The sequence below is a fragment of the Crocodylus porosus genome, unplaced genomic scaffold, assembly GCF_001723895.1.
Source record: "Crocodylus porosus isolate Cpor-Errol unplaced genomic scaffold, CroPor_comp1, whole genome shotgun sequence".
Classification (NCBI taxonomy): domain Eukaryota; kingdom Metazoa; phylum Chordata; order Crocodylia; family Crocodylidae; genus Crocodylus; species Crocodylus porosus.
Window position 1 is genome coordinate 70,434,045 of NW_017728909.1, and position 20,102 is coordinate 70,454,146.

Sequence of the window (20,102 nt, forward strand, 5' to 3'; positions counted from 1 at the left end):
ATCTGTGGATGCATGACAAGGTGCGGTTGGCCTTCCTGACTGCCTCCCCACACTGCTGGCCCATGTTCATCTTGGAGTCAATGATGACTCCAAGATCCTTTTCTGCCTCTGCACTGATGAGGTTTTCTGCTTGTTTAGGTTTAAGGGGTTTGACCAATATGATTTAAATCAGTCTAAGTAAGTTTAGATATTTCTGAATATGAACTGAAATTTAGATATATGAGTGCCATCTCTAGAATGTGGGAGCATTTATCTACACCCCTGAGAAAAACAGAATAATCCCAAATATCCAGGGTTGCAATAATAAATATTTAAAATACAAGTAAATCAGAGCTATAGAACAGCCATAAACACTCAAGCTTCGGGCATGAGTTAGCTTCTAACAGTTGGTGTTAGGAAGACATTTTCCCTAGGTACAGGTAAGACCACAGTATCTTAACCGCACAGTTTCTTTCTCTGAAGCAGCTGGTACTGGCTTATCACAGAAAGTATACTGGACTAGAGAGACTATTAGTCTGATCCAGTTTGGCAGTTCCTATGTTTCTATGTAATTTCCAGAAGCAATGCTCTTCAAACTTATGCTTCTGGGAATGCTTTCCTGAGAATCATTGATTGGCTGATAGTGTATTCTCTGTCCCCAAAGCACAGGCTTATGGAGGTAAAACAATACTAATGACTTCTCATGGGAACGTAAACATTTTGAGCTTGTAAGGTTTAGTGCAAGTTTTACACCATTTATTAATTAATGCTTACTTACATTTGCATGATATCTAGTGGTCAGAGCTTACTATGAAAGTGTTCAATTTTTTATCCTGAATGCATCATCTTGAATTATATAGGAATGCTTCATGTACCCTTATACTGGGAGAGAGAAAATGACTATTATCAAACAACTAATAATTTGGAAAGGATGTCTTCTTCCGCATCAGCAATGAAATCCTAACATTGCTTCAGTCTTGAAGTGGTTTGGCACATCTTGTAACAGTTAGCTGGAATATAAATATATTGGTTTGCAGTAAAATTGATACTGTCTGACACCAAGGTACGAGTAAAATAAAATGGCTCTTTCAGAACTGTTAGATAATACTTTTACAGGAATCACTGATTTACTAGATATGATAAAATTAACCTGATACTTAGGTAAATTTCCTTTTAATATATTTTTCTTTTAATTTATTAATATTTCTTTTTTATGATTTTTTAATTTAGTTTAGCTAATTAAGTATATAAAATTGGAAACCTGTTGGGTTCAGATATCTAACTCCCTTGCATTGGAGTTTAAGACCTGAGGGGTCACAGGGCAGGTGAAAAAAGTCAACTCTATGATTCACCTAGTGATGATCATAGCTCTTCATAGTCCTCCTATAGCTTGTATACAAATGTGGACACAGCTAGACCTCGTAGTAGGAATCCTGGCTTCTGTGTTAATAATTTCTTTCAATAGTAATATGGGTCCCAGAGCACTGGAGGGCCCGTAAGGTGGTAATCAATTAGTAACCAATTCCCTACAGTAAGTCTTTACTCCTCAGAAGGTACATAGTGCATTTTGATCACAAATGCTTATGAAAAATAGTTTTACATCTGATAGTTGAAATATGCAAGGTGGTAAATAAAATAAGTTTTAAATCAAAGTACTACATTTATTATCTGAACAAAGGCCAGTTAATTCAAATATGGGACAGCAACAGAACTCAAAAAGAGAAAGTATATCATCATCATCATCATGGGGTTCAAAAGTTCAGGACCCTAAGTCAAGGAAGGAAGCACAATAAATTCACTGGACTTCAGAAAAGCAGACTTTAACAAATTCAAGGAACTGGTGGGCAGGATCCCCAGAAAGGCACATCTTAAGGGAAATGAAGTCCAGGAGAAATCACTGTATTTTAAAGAGGCCGTCTTAAAAGCACAGGAGTAAACTATTCCAATGTAATGGAAGAATGGGAAGTGCAACAGGAGGGCAGCCTGGCTATACAACAAGCTCTTCAATTAGCTGAAAGCAAAAAAGGAATCCTATAAAAAGTGGAAACTTGGTCAAATATAGTGCCTATCTTTCAGAAAGAGAAGGAGAATCCAGAGAATTACAGACCAGTCAGTGTGACCTCAGGACTTGGAAAAATCATGGAGCAGATCCTCAAGTAATCCATAAGGTGATCAGGAACAACCAGCATGGATTCTCCATGAGCTGAGCAAGTCATGTCTGACCAGCCTGATTTTTCTCTCTGGTAAGATGATTAACTCTATGGATGCAGAGAAAACTGTAAATGTGATATACCTGGACTTTAGAAAAGATTTTGACACTCTGTCTCACATTATTCTCATTAACAAGCTAATGTAATGCAGACTAGAAGAAAGTACCATAAAGTGGACACATAACTGGTTGGATCATCACAATCAATGAGCAGTCACCAATGGCTCAATGTCTAGTTAGGAGAAGGTATCAAGCAGCATTCATCAGGGCTCTGCCCTGGGTCCAGTATTGTTGATGTAACTGAGCATATATATGTTTAGGAATTTTGCAGATGACCTCAAGTTGAGTGGAGTTGCAGACACTCTGGAGATTAGGGATGGGATCCAAAATGATCTAAATAGACTGGAAAAATAGTTCACAATTAGAAGAGATTCAACAAGATTAGGTGCAGAGTTATGCACTTTGCATAGAATAACTGCATTCACAAATATAGACTGGGGAATGATTGGCTTGGATGCAGTAGTGCAGAGAAATATCTAAGCAGATAAGCTGAATATAAGCAAACAGTGTGCTTGTCTTGCAAAAAACATTGCAGCATTCTGAAGTGTCACTTGCAAATCAAGGGCAGGGATTCATCTGTTCTACTCAGCACTGGTGAGGCCTCACCTGGAGTGCTACATCTGGTTTTGGGTCCTACATTTCAAGATGGATGTGGACAGTTTGAAATGAGTCCATCCAGCATAGGGCAAGAAAAAACAATCAGGGGCCTGGAAGACAAAATTTTGAGGAAAAGCTGGAAGAAATAGGGTTATTTAGTTTAGAGAAGAGAAGATGGAGAGGAGTGAAGGGAAGTTGAAAATCAAATACCTGAAGGGCAATTGTAGGGAGGATGGAACTGGGCTTGTTTCTATGTAGGGAGCAGGACTATGAGCAGTGACCTCAAGCTTCAGCAGGGGAAATTTAAATTGGAGATTAGGAGGAAATTTGTGACTGTGAAGGTGGTCAAGCATTGGAACAGACTACCTCAATAAATTGTGGAATCTGCATCCTTGGAAGTTGTCAAGAGAAAGTTAGACAGACACTTGTCTGGGCCAGCTTAGTCAGAGATAATCCTGTCTTGAGCAGGGCACTAGACTAGATGAGCTTGTGAGGTCCATTCCAGCCCTACATTCCTCTAACCCTATGGTTATTATGTACAGAGTTCCACACTACACTCTATAGGATATGGTTTGGTCTACACTACAAAGTTTGGCCAACATAACTGTTTGGTGTAAGAATATGAAAAATCATATTCCCAGTCAACATAGTCCTTCAAAAGCTCTGTTTAGATGTAACTGTACTGACAGAAGAAAGCTCTTATCAGCTTAGCTAACATTAGTCAGAGACATGGTGCTGCTTGATGTATCCTTACATTGGGAGAGAGAATTTGGAAAGGATGTCTTCTTCAGCATCAGTAATGAAATCCTAACATTGCTTCAGTCTTGAAGTGGTTTGACACATCTTATAACAGTTAGCTGGAATATAAATATATCGGCTTGCACTGAAATTGATACAGCCTGACACTTGGATAAGAGTAAAATAAAGCGGTTCGTTCAGAACTGTTAGATAATAATACTTTTAAAGGAATCATTTGACCTCATTTGTCCTCATTTGACAATAGAAAAGGTCCTTCTAGTGGCATATATTGTCTGGCTACTTTGCCAATAGGAGGGGCTCTGTTGACATAGCTAGGTATAGGTCATAGGTAAAGGAGCAGACACTATTGGGTAAACTTGCTTGAAGATGAGAAAATATGAAAGGAATTGCAACAAAGAAGACTTTTTCCCCCTTGCAACCACAGTAGCTGATAGCAAAAAATAAATTGGTTAACTGTAATGATTCAAAAACAAGATGGCAGCAAAATGATGAAATTAGCTAACCTGAGGGCTGTTAAATCATTCATGCTTACAATTTATTTCTCAGCCTCACATCTGATTCACTGATACCTCTGGGGGCTTTTTTGCCTTTTTCTGCAGAACAGGGTATGACTTGCGCTTTGGGACCTAAAAAGTATATTTCAACGAAATACAACTTTGCCATTACAGGGTTCTAAAGCATTGTTAGTATCCTGGTCTCTACCTGTGGCATACAATTTAGTTTTTTGAGGACTAAATTATTTTTTTATGTAAATGAAGCATTTTTGGAATTTGAATGCTAATTAATCGCCTGTTATATATAGTAGTCTGACTAGGTGAGCTAGTGGTCCCTCTGGCTTTAATATCTATGGAAATCTTTGAAACATTCATGATTGATGCATGCTCATGGGAGAAAAAATATTGGATGCTAGATCGAATAATGGTTATAGAAAGAGGTTACGGCAAAGAAAAAAAACCAGTGTATATATTATTGCACATTATAAAAAGTGCTCAACATAGTTCACTACATAAATCTGCAATCAATTAGCATTTTTGGAAATGTGGTCATTTGCTGGCCTGTGCTTGTTGTGACCAGGAAGTAGCAGTTGCAAAACAAGGAGTGACAGAGAGGTTTAACACCTGGAAAGAAGTTCAGCAAGGGCACATTATGCCACTGCAATTGTTCAGGATTTGTACTGAGATGGTAATATATGTAGATCTTGATGGTTACAATGGTAGAATTCAAATTAGAGAAAGCAGATGCTGTAATCTCAGGTATGCTGCTGCTCTTGTCCTTATCACTGAGTCTGAGGAATCACTTCATGAACCAGTAATGAGAGTGGCTGAAGCTAGTTTTTACTGAGACTATGTGAGAATGTATAAAGACAAAGGAGCAATCTAGAAGATTAGAAACCAGAGTATTCAGACACTGATATATAATGAATATTGAGAAATCTAATAAGTATAGTTTCTGAATTAGTCTCCCTGTGTATGAAGATGAGATTGTTTGATCTACAACCAAAAGGCATTGGAATTCAGCTACATAATCTATATGAACAAAAAAGAATTTGGAAGAAAATTAAACCATTTTTAAATAACCAATAATGTCTCAAACCTAACAGCAGTAACTTATGAAATGTTAGAACCTTGATTTTCATCCAAATTTCATCCACTTTCCTGATTTACATTAATAGACAATATAAACAATAAAGATACAGGTTTTCCTTGTAAAGCAATCAGGACTCATAGTAGAGATGATATCTTTCATTAGATCAATAAGATTTTTGAAAAAAACCCCTTTGATTGCAAGTTTTTGGGCACAAACACCCTTCATCAGGCATTGGAGAAAAGGTTGTAAAAGTTCTCCCGGGTAGAAATAAAAGTTCATATTTCATAGGATTTAACAAAGGAGTCAATAGATGGAAAACTCCTCTGGGTAGTCAGTTCATAGCTGGTATGGAGTCTCCCACCTCTGTGTGAAGATCTGTGATGATGCAAATTACCCTGAAAAAAGGCAGGAGCAGGATCTCAGGTTTCAGGTAGTCACAGTTGCTTCCTGCTTGGGAAAATATGAAGATTTCATTTTAAAAAACGGCTAAAATTCCTTTTATACACTAATTAAGTGTTGTTTATTTTGCTTGAATATACTGTACAGTATACAAGTGAGGGGATACTATACCTTATAGTATTTTTCACATTGACTACAAAAACTAATAGCACACATTACCAAATATATTTGTACACTTTAAAGGGAATTATTTTATCTTTATATCAAAAGCACCCAAACTCAGTAATGGCTGGCAGCAGAACAACATAACAAACTGCTACCTACTAATAAACACAGCTGGAAATTAGCTGCATTTAGTCAAACTCCACTTGCAGAATGTGTAGCTTGCCATAAACCTTCCATTGAAAACAGAAAATAGTGTATGGTTCTAATATTTTAAATACATAAATAAATAAAAAGGAAATGGTCTGTTGGAAGAATAAGGAAAAGAACAGGACAAACAAAGAAGAAACAAAAAACACTGTTGGATAAATGAAACAAAAGAAAAAAAAAGATTAGCTAAAGCCAGTTAAGCTAAATAAGAAAAATGAATTTGTGTTTGAGAATCAGATACTTTGGGATTTATATTGAAACACCTGCTTTGAAACAATTATTACAGAAAACTTTTTAAAATAGATTTGCAAGCACAGAGAAGCTGTCAGTTGTTTTCTTCTGAGAACAGAGACTGTGATTTTCTGAATCCCAGGTCCTTCCTATAGTTCTTCTTAGGGATACCAGAACTTCCACACAGGACAAGGCCCTTATACCAGCTCCACAGGCTAGAAAAAGTGGATCATTAAGAACTGAGAAACTATACTGAATGAGCTAGAAATTCCATGGGGTCATTTTGAATAACTCGATTTTAAAAAAATAGGCATTGTTTTCCAGATGCTGTTCATTCCTTCTGTGAATCATAACATCATATGTATTGTAAAAGGAAGATTATGAGACTATTAGTTTAGAATCTGAATGTATTACATTTCCAAACTGGAAGAGAAATATTTTAAAGACCAAGAAATGAAATGTTAAATGTCATTATTCTGCAAATATTCAGTGCATTACTCATTCTGTGGTATTACTCAACATCATTAATGTTTGACACAATGGCAATTAAATACATCATACACTGCAAGAAGTGCCAATAATAATATTTGATTGCAATTTAAGGATAATTTGAACAAATAGAGTAACTACATGATGCGGCATAATTATGAAATGGGAGAACAAGATGGGATAAAATGAGAGCTGACAAAGAACTTAATCTAGCCCTTGAATGCAATCTTTTTATGAGGATAGAACAAATTCAGTGTATTTTTCTTTAAAATATTGTTTGTGTACCTGGTTCTATCTGGACCTGAAACCCTGATCTATTACCCATTGATATCAAGGAAAGAATACCATGTAGTGTAGCTGTGAGCTGCACCAAATATTGATGTATGTATAAATTTAAATGACAAAATTTAAATCCTAATCCTAGAAATATATATATATATATGAGTAATGTGTGCATACATCCTCACAGGTTTAAGGGTGTATGTAGTTAAATCTTCTTTTGTAATCAATTTCTTCTTTATGTATGTAAGTATGTTTACCAGGTTAGATTGGAAAAACAAAGTTTCCATGATTACTGTGACACAACAATTTTAAAAGTAGAGTTGGTCAGAAAAGTATGGATGAGAGGCTGGAAAACTAGTTGCATACATTTCTTCCCTTCATCATAACTGGAAAAAATGCAAATTTGAATTTTTGAAAATTGTGATTAGTCACACAAGTGATACAAAAAAATTAAGGTAAAATGTATGAAAATGTTGACCATTATATTCTTCAATTTAATTTTTTAACTTTTAAATATGAAAATTATCACTACCTCCTATTAAGAATGTATCGATAGTATGAGTGAATCTTATATTGTAGCATAATGTATAATATTTGTGTTTGAGATGTGGGTTTTATTCCATGAAGGTAATCAGCTAATCATTTACTAGAAGCTGAGAAATACATTATCTTCATTAAACCACAATGTTATATATTTTTTTCCTTTGTGGAAAATTTGCAGACATCCATTACTTAAAAAAAGTTATATTTTTATGCACCTTGCCTCTAAGTTACATTATAATGTGGGATGCAAATCAGAAATGAGCCAACGACACTCCAGTAGGTCTGAATACCCTTTAGCTGAAAGTTGACATCTGAACCATAATGTGGGTTTGAAACATGTTGCTTAAGCCTATCTCTGTTGCATACCATTTATTAACATCACTGTTATAAACATTAGACATGTATCTCTCTCATTCAGGCCATCAGATTAGCTGTAGCTCTGCCTAGGTCACTTGAGTTACCGTATCAAGTTTCATAGATTTCATAGGCATTAGGACTGGAATGGACCTTGCAAGATCAGCAGGTCCAGCTCCGTGCCCAAGGGGTAAAAGATCCCAGCAAGACAGGTACCCAAGTTGAGTTGGTCTCTTGAGTTACAGCACCAACACTATCACTTGTGCATGACTTATGGTTTAGTTAGGGGTATTTTTTTTATTATTGTGCTTGTTTGTGTCTCTTCCCCGCCCCCACCAAATTATTCGGTCTATGCCTATCAGTAGAATCCCTTCAGTAAACTCAGCATACATGACGAATCCCTTTGAAGTTAATAAAAGCCTGTACACAAATTAAAGCACCCATTTTGCTCTTTAGTTAATGTACATTAAGACAGGGTAATGCACATTTTCTTAGTACTTCACAATGGAGGGCACTTTTACACATGCCTCGGGGTTGGAGGTGGTGCAGCACTTTAATTAGAGCAGCTCCAAGAGCTCCTCTAATTAGAGCACTGCTACATCTTGTGTATCAATGTCCCTGCACTTAAAAATGGCAATGAGGGTGCTTGAACTAAAGTTCATTTGATGAGCTTTAGTTCAAGCACCCCCACTGCCATTTTAAAGTGCAGGGACACTGATACATGAGGCACAGGAGGCTTCTGGAGTGTGTTAATTGCCATGTGCCAGCAGACTTGATTAATCGAGTCTAGATGTAATGCTCATTAACTAAAGTGTGTTAATGCATATGTAGACACACTCACTAAGGAACATTACACGTTATGTGTGCTTCATGTGTGTCCTGAAATTGATATAATATAGCTACCTTATATGTATTAATAAATTTCCTCTTTATGGTACACCCAGCACCACACTAAGGAGGCCACCATACATCCATTTTGGTACATGGTGCTCCTAGACTGTTTGTTCATAGCAGTTCCTAGTGTATTCCTTTGATGCTGGATAAGCTTTAAGAATCTGCCCATTGATTTCAGTGGGCTCTGGACTGCCCCTAAGTTCAATGAGAAGCAGGCAGGTCCATTATTATTTGGCTTGTGTTCTGATATCTTCTTTAATTCTAGCTCATATAAACTGAATGAACAAGCTGTCCAGGCATAACTATGTAAGTCTGTGCACTCCCATGTGCCCATGTTGTCATATGAAGCTAGTGGCAGGTTGTTAATAACAGTGGAACAGGTTCTGCCCCCACTCAAGTCACTCCCATTTACTTCAGTGGTGCAGGAACAAGCTCCAGAGGAGCTCTGTATGCTGATTGAGGGCCTTTCTCTTCATTATTATAAAATATATGCATACTAGATGACAGCTGAAGAATAACTATGAAGGTTGAATCTGAGTGTTCCCTAGGCAGAACTTAAAATAAGCAAACAGGTTAAATATTCAGCTGACCTGCAACATTTTTAATTACCCAATATTTCATTTAACATGAATGGCAAAGCCAAAGCAAACTATTATGTGACAAAACCTAAAGTGACAGAAATACCTAGATGTGTTTCATCCTCTTTTTTTTTTTTTAGCTCTGGTGCTCCAAGTAAAATGAACCTTTTGATTTTCCTCCCTTAGCTTAGCTTGAAAAGCTTTATGTTGAAAATGTCTCTAAAGGAACCAACAGATTTTAATGCAAAGTTCTTCCCTTAAGGAAAAGACTCTAATTTTTCATTTTTCTGAGGATAAAAATATGACTCTCTTAACATGAAAGTTCTATCTCTTCTATTGCTGAGGGAAAAAAAAAAGCAGTGGAACTTCTTTAATATAGCCCAATTCATCAAACTGATTCTTTTTTGCTCTAGGTTATTTCTCATTGATATTCCCTTTGGTTGCTATGAGTTTTTAAATTAGTGTTTCATACATCTATGTAGCACAAATTATTTAGCTAACTATTACCTTTCATTTGTATTCATTATGTGTTTGTATGACTTTATCATTGCTCAGCATTATTACACCCATAAGGGAATGATTTATATTGCCATAGATACAGAGATAGAAGTATTTCATTTTGAAATCAGTATCTTTTCTTTTCATAATCAGATGAAGAAGCAAAGCGTCAGTGTAAATAAATTGGTCTTATTTATCTAGGCATCTTTTCTGTATAACATTGTTATCATATTGCGGCAACAAAGTCCAGTGTTTCTTTTTATTTTAACTTGCACAGTTCATTTACAAACTGTCATATAGGCAGCTAATACTAATGGCTAGCTACTGAAAGATTAAGAAAAATATATAAGCTGTATGTGAGTCAGTAGAGATGACTTACATCTTGTTTAGATTACAGAGGCCTCCAAACCAAATGGGATGGGTATTTTGCTTTTAGGTCTGGATTTTTTCTTCTTTCTCAATTTTTGGAAATTATTAATATTTCCTTTGTACCTCATTCTACTGATAAAAACATAAGCCCGCCATTTTTATTATCATCTGGTCTGCAGATGTCACTGAAGCTAAGTACTTGCCATCTTTTCAGGTAACAAAGCTTCCTGCTTGAGGATTAAGAAGCTACTGAGTCATTGTAATACAGCTGAGCACTCGTCAGCTACTTTACATAACAGATAAATAACTATATCCCAGCACTCTTTCTACCCAAGATTCCCATGTTTAGTTTAGTAAGTTCCATTTTCAAATATTATGTTGGAAGTATTCTGCACTCCATACCATAAATAGGCCTGGACTAACACTGTATGACTTGTTACTTTGTTATTGAGAGATTTTGAATATAAAAGATTCATATAAAACTTAAACTTTATTCTGTAGAGTTTAGGTTTATGTGCATTATATTTACACCAGTGTATTGTAAATATACATTTTTTCCATATGTGAAAATAGCAGTATAATATAGCTTATTACACAAGGAGGTACAAAAGTGTAGCCTTTAGGGGATTATAAATTCCCTTTAAAAATAGTGAGAAAATGAAGCAATGGAAAATCAAATCCTATCCAGAAACATACTTCTTTATTCTAGGCCATCACTAAACTTAAGCTAATATCACAAAACGAAAAGGCTTGAAACAATGAAAAATGTCTTCTTTTTTTCACTTGTATTCTTAGAGGTTTTAGCATGATAACAAGAAGCTGATAAATCTCTGAATAACATAAGGATTTTTTAGACCTCTCTTCTTTGGTAGCTTTCATTTAAAAGGCAGAAATCTGCTAGACAATTTTCAGTGCCAGTAGGTTAACATTGTTGAAAATTCAAAATGTTTTTTTTCCCTGAATGATTCATTCTATTGCTCTTGAGAGAAGTACAAATGAATGTGTCAGAAGTCACAGGATTTTTACTTATAATGAGGCATCATTTCTCAATATTTGTTTCCTTATGGGTGCATCTACAAGAGACATTTACTGTGCAATAGACTAATTAGCTGTGCAGTAAACATTGCACGTCTATATGTGTGCCCCATTAGGGTAATTTATTCCACAGCAAGATTGTATTTGTAAATATAAGTGCTTGTAAATACAAGTACTACCCGGCTGTGGAGTAAAAACCTTCACAGCAATGCATGTGTAGATGCTGTCCCAGCTGGCTATGGCCCAAGGGTGCTTCAGTGCAGGGGCTGCCTGCCAGTCAGCCCCTCCGCAGCACATTGAGCTGGGGGGAGCAGCCCAGGGCAGGCAGGCTGAGCCCCTGGACCTCTGGGCAGCTGAGGCTTTTCCAACCTGGCTCAGCGTGCTGTAATCCCAGATGCACATGTAAATACACATCAGAAAGTAATATCCTCTGGTGTGATAAGCACCAAAGTTTATTGTATTGCATTAATATGCAGAGGCAGACACGCCCATTTTGGTGCAAAATTGTAAGGCTTATATAAAACTATACATTCATTTGACTTTTTATTAATTCCTCACCCAAAAAGCACCACCTAATAGAAATCAGATACAATGGCTACTGGTTCATAGCAGTTCCCCAGCCCTTTCCACATGTTCAAAGTATGTAGCCAATAAAAAATATAAAGCCACTTTATACATTATACAGCTTGTAGCCTTATTTCATAGAATGCAGTACCAAGCTAAAGCTGAATTAGCCAAGCTAAACCTGAATTCGACCTGATGAAAACTGGGTGTATTATTGGGCACCTATACGCATGCCTGATGCCTACTCTGACGTGTTCTAATTAGAACATGCCAGAGTACACTCGATTAGTCAAGTCTGTTAAAGTGTGATAATTAGCACAGCGTCATGTGTATTCAGAGCCCCTGCACTTCAAAGTAGCGGTGGTGGCACTTTAACTAAAGCTTACTGTATAAACTTTAGTTCAAGTGCTCCTGCCACCATTTTTAAGCATGGGACACTGAATACACGAGACGCTGAGGCCAGTTTAATTAGAGTAGCACCCAAGAGCTACTTTAATTAAAGCCATCCCCCCAACCATGTGTAAAGATACTCATAAACTCTGGCAAAGTGTCGTACCCAATACAGCAATAATACTTCTGATACTCAGTCTGCCTAATTTAGAGATGGCGGCTCTGCATGACATTGCATTGTGCTATGTCAACACAGTTACAAATTCCTTTTGCTACATTTTCTGATATGCATAGATTTGCCTCAGTGAGCTGAGGAAGAATACCAAAGAGGATGTTTTAAGACTGTCTCCTTCCTAGAGCTCTGCCCTGGAATTTTATGAAATGAAATGAGAAATGTTAATTAATACACAGTTTTTATGTAAAGCAAATGTTGATCGGGGCTAGAAAGAATCTTCCCAAAGCTGCCATTTGAAGGTGAGGCCCCTCCATGCTTCCCGTTGATCTGGAGTGGGACCCCTCATTCTTTTGTAAGAGGAGCTCTTAAAAATGACTTCCCCCTTCACTCCTCTACCAAGATAATGATTACTTTTAGATTATCTACCAGACATCAGGCTCATCTCCCTCCTTGCCTGTCAGGGTAGGAATTCAAGCTCTGAGCACTGAAGAAAACTCCTAGAAACTGAAATGGAATAGGAGAAGGGCAAGGAACAGGTATTTCCTAGGACAATGCCATTAACAAGACTTTTACACCTTTTTATCTGCTGCACAAAGCAGAAGGTAACTCCACAGAAAGTGGACTCATTTATCTTCTGGACTAAGCTTTTACCTAAATGGAGATGAGCAGCTGCCAAAACCCTTTCTCTTACCTTCCATGCCTCAGGCAGACAGTCACAAATACTTATGGACATCAACAGCTTAAAAATGTGACATATTTTTTATCTCAAAAAAAAAAGGCTTTCAGTGCAAACTCTGTAAAATACTGAAGCTAACACAAAGAAATGTGCAATATCTATTGGAAATGTATTTATGAAGAGAATGCAGCATAATTAATAAGCTTTGTGTGGCTATCTTTGAGATAAAGTCAATACAAAAAAAGCTGTCTTTTGTTATGAAATATCCAACACAATAGTTAGCCTCACCATTCTGAACAATTTTTTTCCCCATATCATTCATGAATGACTTGCGGTATTGATGGGGATTTTTTTTATCTACTTGTCTTTCTCTTTTTTTCATATTTTTTCTGCTTAGCCCCTTCAGTTTGCTACTTCAGTTTGGCCATCTCTTTAAACCTGCTCTTGACTTGTATATAATAACAAAATTTAAAGATTTTTTTTTTCTAGACAGCCCTTGGAGGATTGATGAGTTTCTTTTCTACCATGTAAAAATGCAAAAGGAAAGATGGAAAACCAGACATATAATTTGGTTTTCTAATACTTCTCTTTTGCTATTTTACAATACAACAGAATTTTTAAAATATGATCCAAGTCCTATTGTTTTAAGTGCCCAAGCATCTGCCCCTACAGTGTTTCCTATTTTTAATCTAACAGTGCTGTATATCTGTATGTTTGTTTCTTGAGGGTGTTGACTTTGGCCTTTCTCATTAGATACAACCCTATAACAATATGTCAGTTCAGCCCTCTCTCTCCTTCTGTTAGAGACTCACTCTCTCTCCCTCTTGTTCTGCAGCACACTTAGGGCTTGCATCCCTTGCTTTTGTTTCTGTTAAGCCCTGCTACCTGTACAGTATGCAAGCCAGGCTAATGTTTATGTTATTGCTTCTCATGAATAACTTACTTTCTGGGTCATTTTAAAGGCCTACTTTCTGCTTCAATTGATAGTCCCAAAAATGGATTTAAATAGCTATTTAAAAGATTTAGAACAATTGAAGAAACCATGTCTCCTTTCCTGAAAGGAACCTATCACTGACTTTTTCATTTTAGTACATGCTTTAAGTCAAAAGATGATTCCATATCACCAGTTAGAAATACTTTAGGGTATTCTATAACTTCATTATTTATTTGCCTTGAAGTAGTATCTGAAGGAGCTCACCAGGGTCAGGGTTACATTGTATTGAAACTGTACAAACACCTAGAAGAACATAGTTCCTGTCGCAAAGAGCTTATAATTTCAGGCCCTGATTTATGCATGTTCCAAAATCAATTAAATTTGGGGTCCATGTACTTGCAGTCTTTGCAGGATCAGGAGCTAATATGAAGCAAGGCACAACAAGTGAGTGAAACAAAGCAGAGAAAAACACACGGTAGGGTTGAAGTAATCGTTTTATAGATTAAAAAGCCAGACGGTGATCATCTTTCCTGACATGCTTATAAAACAGGTCATGAGGACCTCCCCACCTTAATTCTCCTTTGAAGCGCAACATATACTCTGAAAAGTATCCACTCTCAGTTTAAAATTTACGAGGAATAGAGACTCCACCAAAACCCTTGGTAAATTATTCCAGTGGTAGTAACTTCACTGTTAAAAATCGTTGTCTAATTTTTATTTTGAATTTATCTAGGTTCATCTTCTAGCAATGGCTCATTTGATACCTTTGCTAAACTAAACTGAAGAGCTTATTATCTTCATGGACTGTCATTAAGTCATCCCTTAACCTTGATGAACTAAACAGACTAATCTCCTGGAGCTTTTGAGTATAAAGCATATCTTTCAGACCTTTAATCTGACATCTGGCTCTTCTCTGAACCCTCTAAGTCTGACCTCAGTCCTCGGTAAAATATTTGAAATTTGGTTAAGTAGGCCAACAATTACAAACTGCTAATGGATGGGATGCTAAAAAACAACCAACACAGCCTTGTTGAGGGAAGATCATGCCTGAGAAACTCATGTTCTTCTACGACCAGGTAATTAATCATCTGGATGAGGGACATGAGGTTGACATCAGCTACTTATACTTCAGTAAAGCCTTTGACTGTGTCTCCCATGGGATTGTCTCTAACAAACTGGGGATTACTGGGCTGGACCACTGTACAGTGAGGTGGGTGGACAACTGGTTTAGAGACCACTTCCAAAGAGTGGTAATTGATGGGATGGCCACATCCTGGAGAGCCATCTCCAGTGGTACCCCCCAAGGATCGTTGCTTGGACCTGTGCTATTCAATATATTCATTAATGACTTAGATGAGAGGGTGGAAAGCTCAATGATTGAGTTTGCAGATGATACCAAACTGTGGAGAAACATGGGCAAACCAGAGGATAGGAAAAAGATTCAGAATGACCTTGACAGACTGGATTATGGGCAGAACAAAATCAGATGAGGTTTAACAATGAAAAGTGCAAGGTCCTTCACCTGGGTAGGATGAACCCTCACTGCAATTATTGTGGTGGTCCACTGGCTGGCACAGAGTGGTGGACTGACAGGGTGGTTTGGAGGGGGCCATGACCCCCGGGCACCAGCCTGGGGATGGTGCTGCCCTGGCCCTTCAGAGTTCTTATTGTGCAATGTGACTTTAAGTATTGCTATGAGAAGGACGGGACGGGATGAGGGGGGCGCAAATGCAAGCATTGGTACCCAGGCGCCAGAGACCCACAGTGCATCACTGTTGGCAAAGCATCTGAACAAGACCTGGGGGTCACAATCAACTGTAAAATGAATATGAGTCAATACTATGATGAGGCTGCCAGAAAGGCAAATAAAACTCTGGTGTGTATCAGCCGATACGTGGCCAATAAATCCAAGGGGGTGCTTCTTCCTCTCTATTTGGCATTGGTGAGGCCCCAACTGGTGTACTGTGCCCAGCTGTGGGCACCACACTTCAAGAAGGATGTAGATAAGCTTGAGAGGGTATAAAGAAGGGCCACCCATATGGTAAAGGGCATGGAGGGTAGGCCCTGTGAGGAGAGAGACACAACTTGATAGCCGCCTACAAGTACATTGGGGGGAGCATCAAGAACTAGGAGAGCAACTCTTCAGGAGGGCACCTCAAGGGAGGACTTGAACCAATGGGCATAAACTAATATAAGGTAAATTCAGGCTGGACATAAGGAAAACTTTTTCTCTGTAAGAGTCACCACAATATGTAGTACACTCCCAGCAGAGGTGGTGCAGTCACCCTCCTTGGAGGTGTTCAAGGTGAGGCTGGACAGGCACCTTGTTGAGCTCATCTGAGCCCAATAACTTCCTGCCCATGGAAAGGAACCAGACTTGATGATATTACAAGTCCCTTCTGGTTCTGTGTTTCTATGATTCTGTCCAATTTGTCAACATCTTTTTTGATAGCTACAGATCATTTGAAAGCCTTTGTGTATCAATGAATAAAATCAACTATCTCCAAACTGCCCCCAACCTTAGCCATAATTAGATGGTAGAATTCTTGTAAACTGTTTAAATATACTGCCAAGTTACAAGGTGTTTTCCATTCAGTTTTGAAGTGGCGCTGCTGCAGAATCTTTTCATTGTTATTTCTAACAAGTAAGAAGATGCAAACAAAGTTATCTGCCAGTCAGTGTTTTCTTTTAACATTCAGCTTGCAAGTCAGCCCCATTGCCATAGAAGTGTAACAGGGAATTGTATTACCTGGAAAGGCAGTTGCTTTGAAATTGTAATAGAGAATTAAAAAACATGTTGTTGCTTGAAGCACGTTAATGTTGATTTACTACTCAATAAATACAACAAGCTTCCACAGAGGCTTACAGGCCAATAGAGAGAAACAGCACAAAATACCTATGTGATTAGTTGCTTGCCTAATTACTAACTGTGGCTGATTAGAGATGTTCTGTGTGACTTCCATGCAGTAGTTTCTCTCCCTGTATATAAACCTCTGAGTCCAAAACACAGCTTCAGATGCAGCAACCCAGGATAAAATCAGAATTTTAAATATTTTAGCAATCATCATGATCAGTTATTTGCTATACAAAACAGCCACATAATCAGTAGCATGACTCAGGGGAGGGTGACTGGGGCAGCAGCCCTAATCACTGCCTTTGTGGGGAGGGGGCACAAAAATAGCCATGACCACAGCTGCAGCTGATTATGCCAATGCAATTGGCACCATGGCAGCTGGCTGCAAGCATTGCATGGCAACCCAGAGTATGGTGCCATCCAGCTACACCTCTCCACATAATGGTATATAAAAGCTTAATTTAGTTAACAATTCTGCTGCTGCAAGCATACTGATGCTTTATAGTCTGAACCATATTGATAGGACTTTCTCACATGATAGGTAGGCTGATGCTCCACAGCAGTTATAGGCTGTTACATTAAGCTAATATTTCCTATCTGCTTTGATTGTGGCTTTCTTGTATCATCCACACACACAGTGCACGCACAGAGAATGAATGATACCACTATCTTCTGTTTTCTTCACATGTCCAGATTACAGGGCCTCTGCCAGAACATGTTCAGAGTGATAATTCAAATGGAAAGGCTAGTTATATTCTGCTCCTGACTAAAACGGCATAGAAGAGGTTTTCTTCAGGGAAAAAAAAAGCTGGAACCATCTAAAGTTGGATTAAGCTAACTGCTTTCGATGTCAATTAGAGGAAGAACTTTTATTTTGTGATTCAGGACTTGTGTGTACATGGACAAGGAGTTCATTTAGGAGAGAAATTGAAAAACCAGAAAGAATCAGATTAAAGACAGCAGCAAGGAAGGAAGGGGGGTAGAAAACCCCATGAAGTGGAAAACTCTGAGCCTATAGGTAACAACATGTACACTTATTTCTTTCTTTCAGATTTCCAAGGAAATTAAAAGAGTACTGGGTTGTAGTTAGTCAAAGAAACAAAGTTTGTTTCTTCTCTAGAGTGTAGTTAGGAACCCGTTTGATTATGTGCTACTAAGGTTGTTAATAATAACTAAATGGCTATATGTATTTGTACAGCCCCTCTCATTCTTTGATTAATGACTATGTCAACCTATATGAAAAGGAAGGGGTTGCTTACTGGATTCAAACTCTATGTGAACACCTTGTTTTTGCAACTCACTATCCTACCTTGGCTCAAAACTGTTCACATTGGTTTGTGTTTGAAACATGCTTTAAAGTGTGCTTTAAGGATTCTGCAAGGTATTTGAAAAGGAGGAGGAGAATTTGAAGGATTGTGAACTTTTTGGAGTAAGAGGGCTGGTACAATTTAATTTGTTTAGTCTGCTGGCTGAGTAAGGCAAGGACCAGAGTTGCTGCTATTCCATGCTACTAGTGTTCTAACATTTTGCTGTTCTGCACAAATCTAAGTTACCTAGTAACATGAAAAAATAACTCCTTGTTTACCACCGTAAGTTTTATGTATGTTGCATTTGTTAATGTTACTTTAGAAAACACACAAGTATTTTCCACTTGAACTTCAGGACACTTTATGCTCATGTGAGAGGTTTACTAGATCTGGTGTTATTTCACTTAGAAAGGGGCCTGTGTTTTGACAAATACCTCAGTCAATGACAGATGATACTATTGCAATATCGTCTTCTAAATATTTATTTGATAAAATGCATTTTTGTTTATATTTCATGAATAACAAGAGCCAAAAGAATCAGCTACATTGACTTAAAAAATACAAGTACAAATGAAAAGCTCCTTCTAGTATACAGTGAAGTTACACAGTACACTAAGATCATGGAAAGGGCACTTAAAATACAAGAGCATACACATTAAAGCTTGTTAACTCATGCTAAGTGCCCTCTGAGCATCTCAAAGTTATGCCACTTCAGGCAAGGGTTAGTTCTGGGCCATGCTATATATCTTGTGTTAGGGTAAATTCAGTCTGCTCTGGAAAGATAAATGAGCAATTTGCATTCCTCCAGTATCGCAGGTTGACCTCCCCCCTCCCACTGTCTTGAGCAGAAATAGGCCCCAGATGTCCTGGCTTCTAGCCACAGCCTTGCTTGCCAGCCCTCTAGTGGCAAGTCAGACAGATCTACACAGGCAACAAATATTATTAACCCTTAAGCTGTATACAGAAGTTAGGGGGAGTTTAGATCAAGTTAAAAATGACCACCCTATCTAAGGTAAGTTGGGATGGGGGCTACTGTGGGAAGGGGCTTTCAGGAGATTGGGGAGGCAAGCAGGTGGGGGGAGTCAGGCCAATCAAGGGGACAGGTGGCATCTGCAAGAAATCAGGGAAATATGCAGTCTGTGGGGGGGGATTGGAGGGATTGCAGGTTAAGTGGGGTCCATGAGGATATTGGGGACAGACAAGGTCTGTAGAGGGGTTAGTGGGGTTCAGTAGCAATGCGCAGAGTATGCATGGGGGTGCAAGTGCACCTCCTAAGAGTGCCGGTACACCCCCGGTCAGGCATCACTCCCACTCAGGCTATGGGCTGTGGGGCAGGCAGGAGTGCAAGTGCAAGATGTAGGCTCTGGCTGCTTCTGGAAGTGCTGTGGCATCTTCTGGGAGTCCCACTTTCAAGAGCAGTGTGGCTGCTCACCAGTTGGTAAGTTGACTCCCCACAAACCCCTTCCATGGACCCCTCCCCAGTCAGCGAGATTCACCCTCCCCCCCTTGTCAGCATGGAGGGATTGGCCATGGGGGGAACCCCCCCCCGATTGCTGACTGGTCACTGGGGGTCACATGCCCCCCATGAGTACGGTGTTACCAGTCGCCCATGGTGGGGTCTATGACAGTCTGCCAGGATCAGGGGAGCTTGCAGGGTCCATGGGTGGGGTTTGGGGGGGTGGTTCTCTCCCCAGCTGCACAGAGCCAGGAACTATTTTCAGCCCCCTGACTCCCCCCAATAATAGTTTCATAGTTTCTAGGGTCGGAAGGGACCTGAATAGATCATCTAGTCTGACCCCCCGCCATGGCAGGAAAGAATACTGGGGTCAAACGACCCCAGCAAGGTGCTCCTGTAACCTCCTCTTAAAGACCCCCAGGGTAGGGGCCAGCACCACTTCTCTTGGAAGTTGGTTCCAGACCCTAGCCGCCCTGACCGTGAAGTAGTGCCTCCTGATAACTAGCCTAAA

General features: G+C 38.6%; 1 long non-coding RNA gene across 1 annotated transcript; it reads left to right on the forward strand.

Annotated features, from left to right (window-relative positions):
- Window positions 1–7,975: 7,975 nt before the first annotated feature.
- LOC109308239 lies at window positions 7,976–19,979 on the forward strand. The gene is made up of 3 exons (XR_002100569.1): window positions 7,976–8,051; window positions 16,732–16,734; window positions 19,947–19,979. It is a non-coding gene; the product is annotated as an uncharacterized LOC109308239 (long non-coding RNA).
- Window positions 19,980–20,102: the final 123 nt, after the last annotated feature.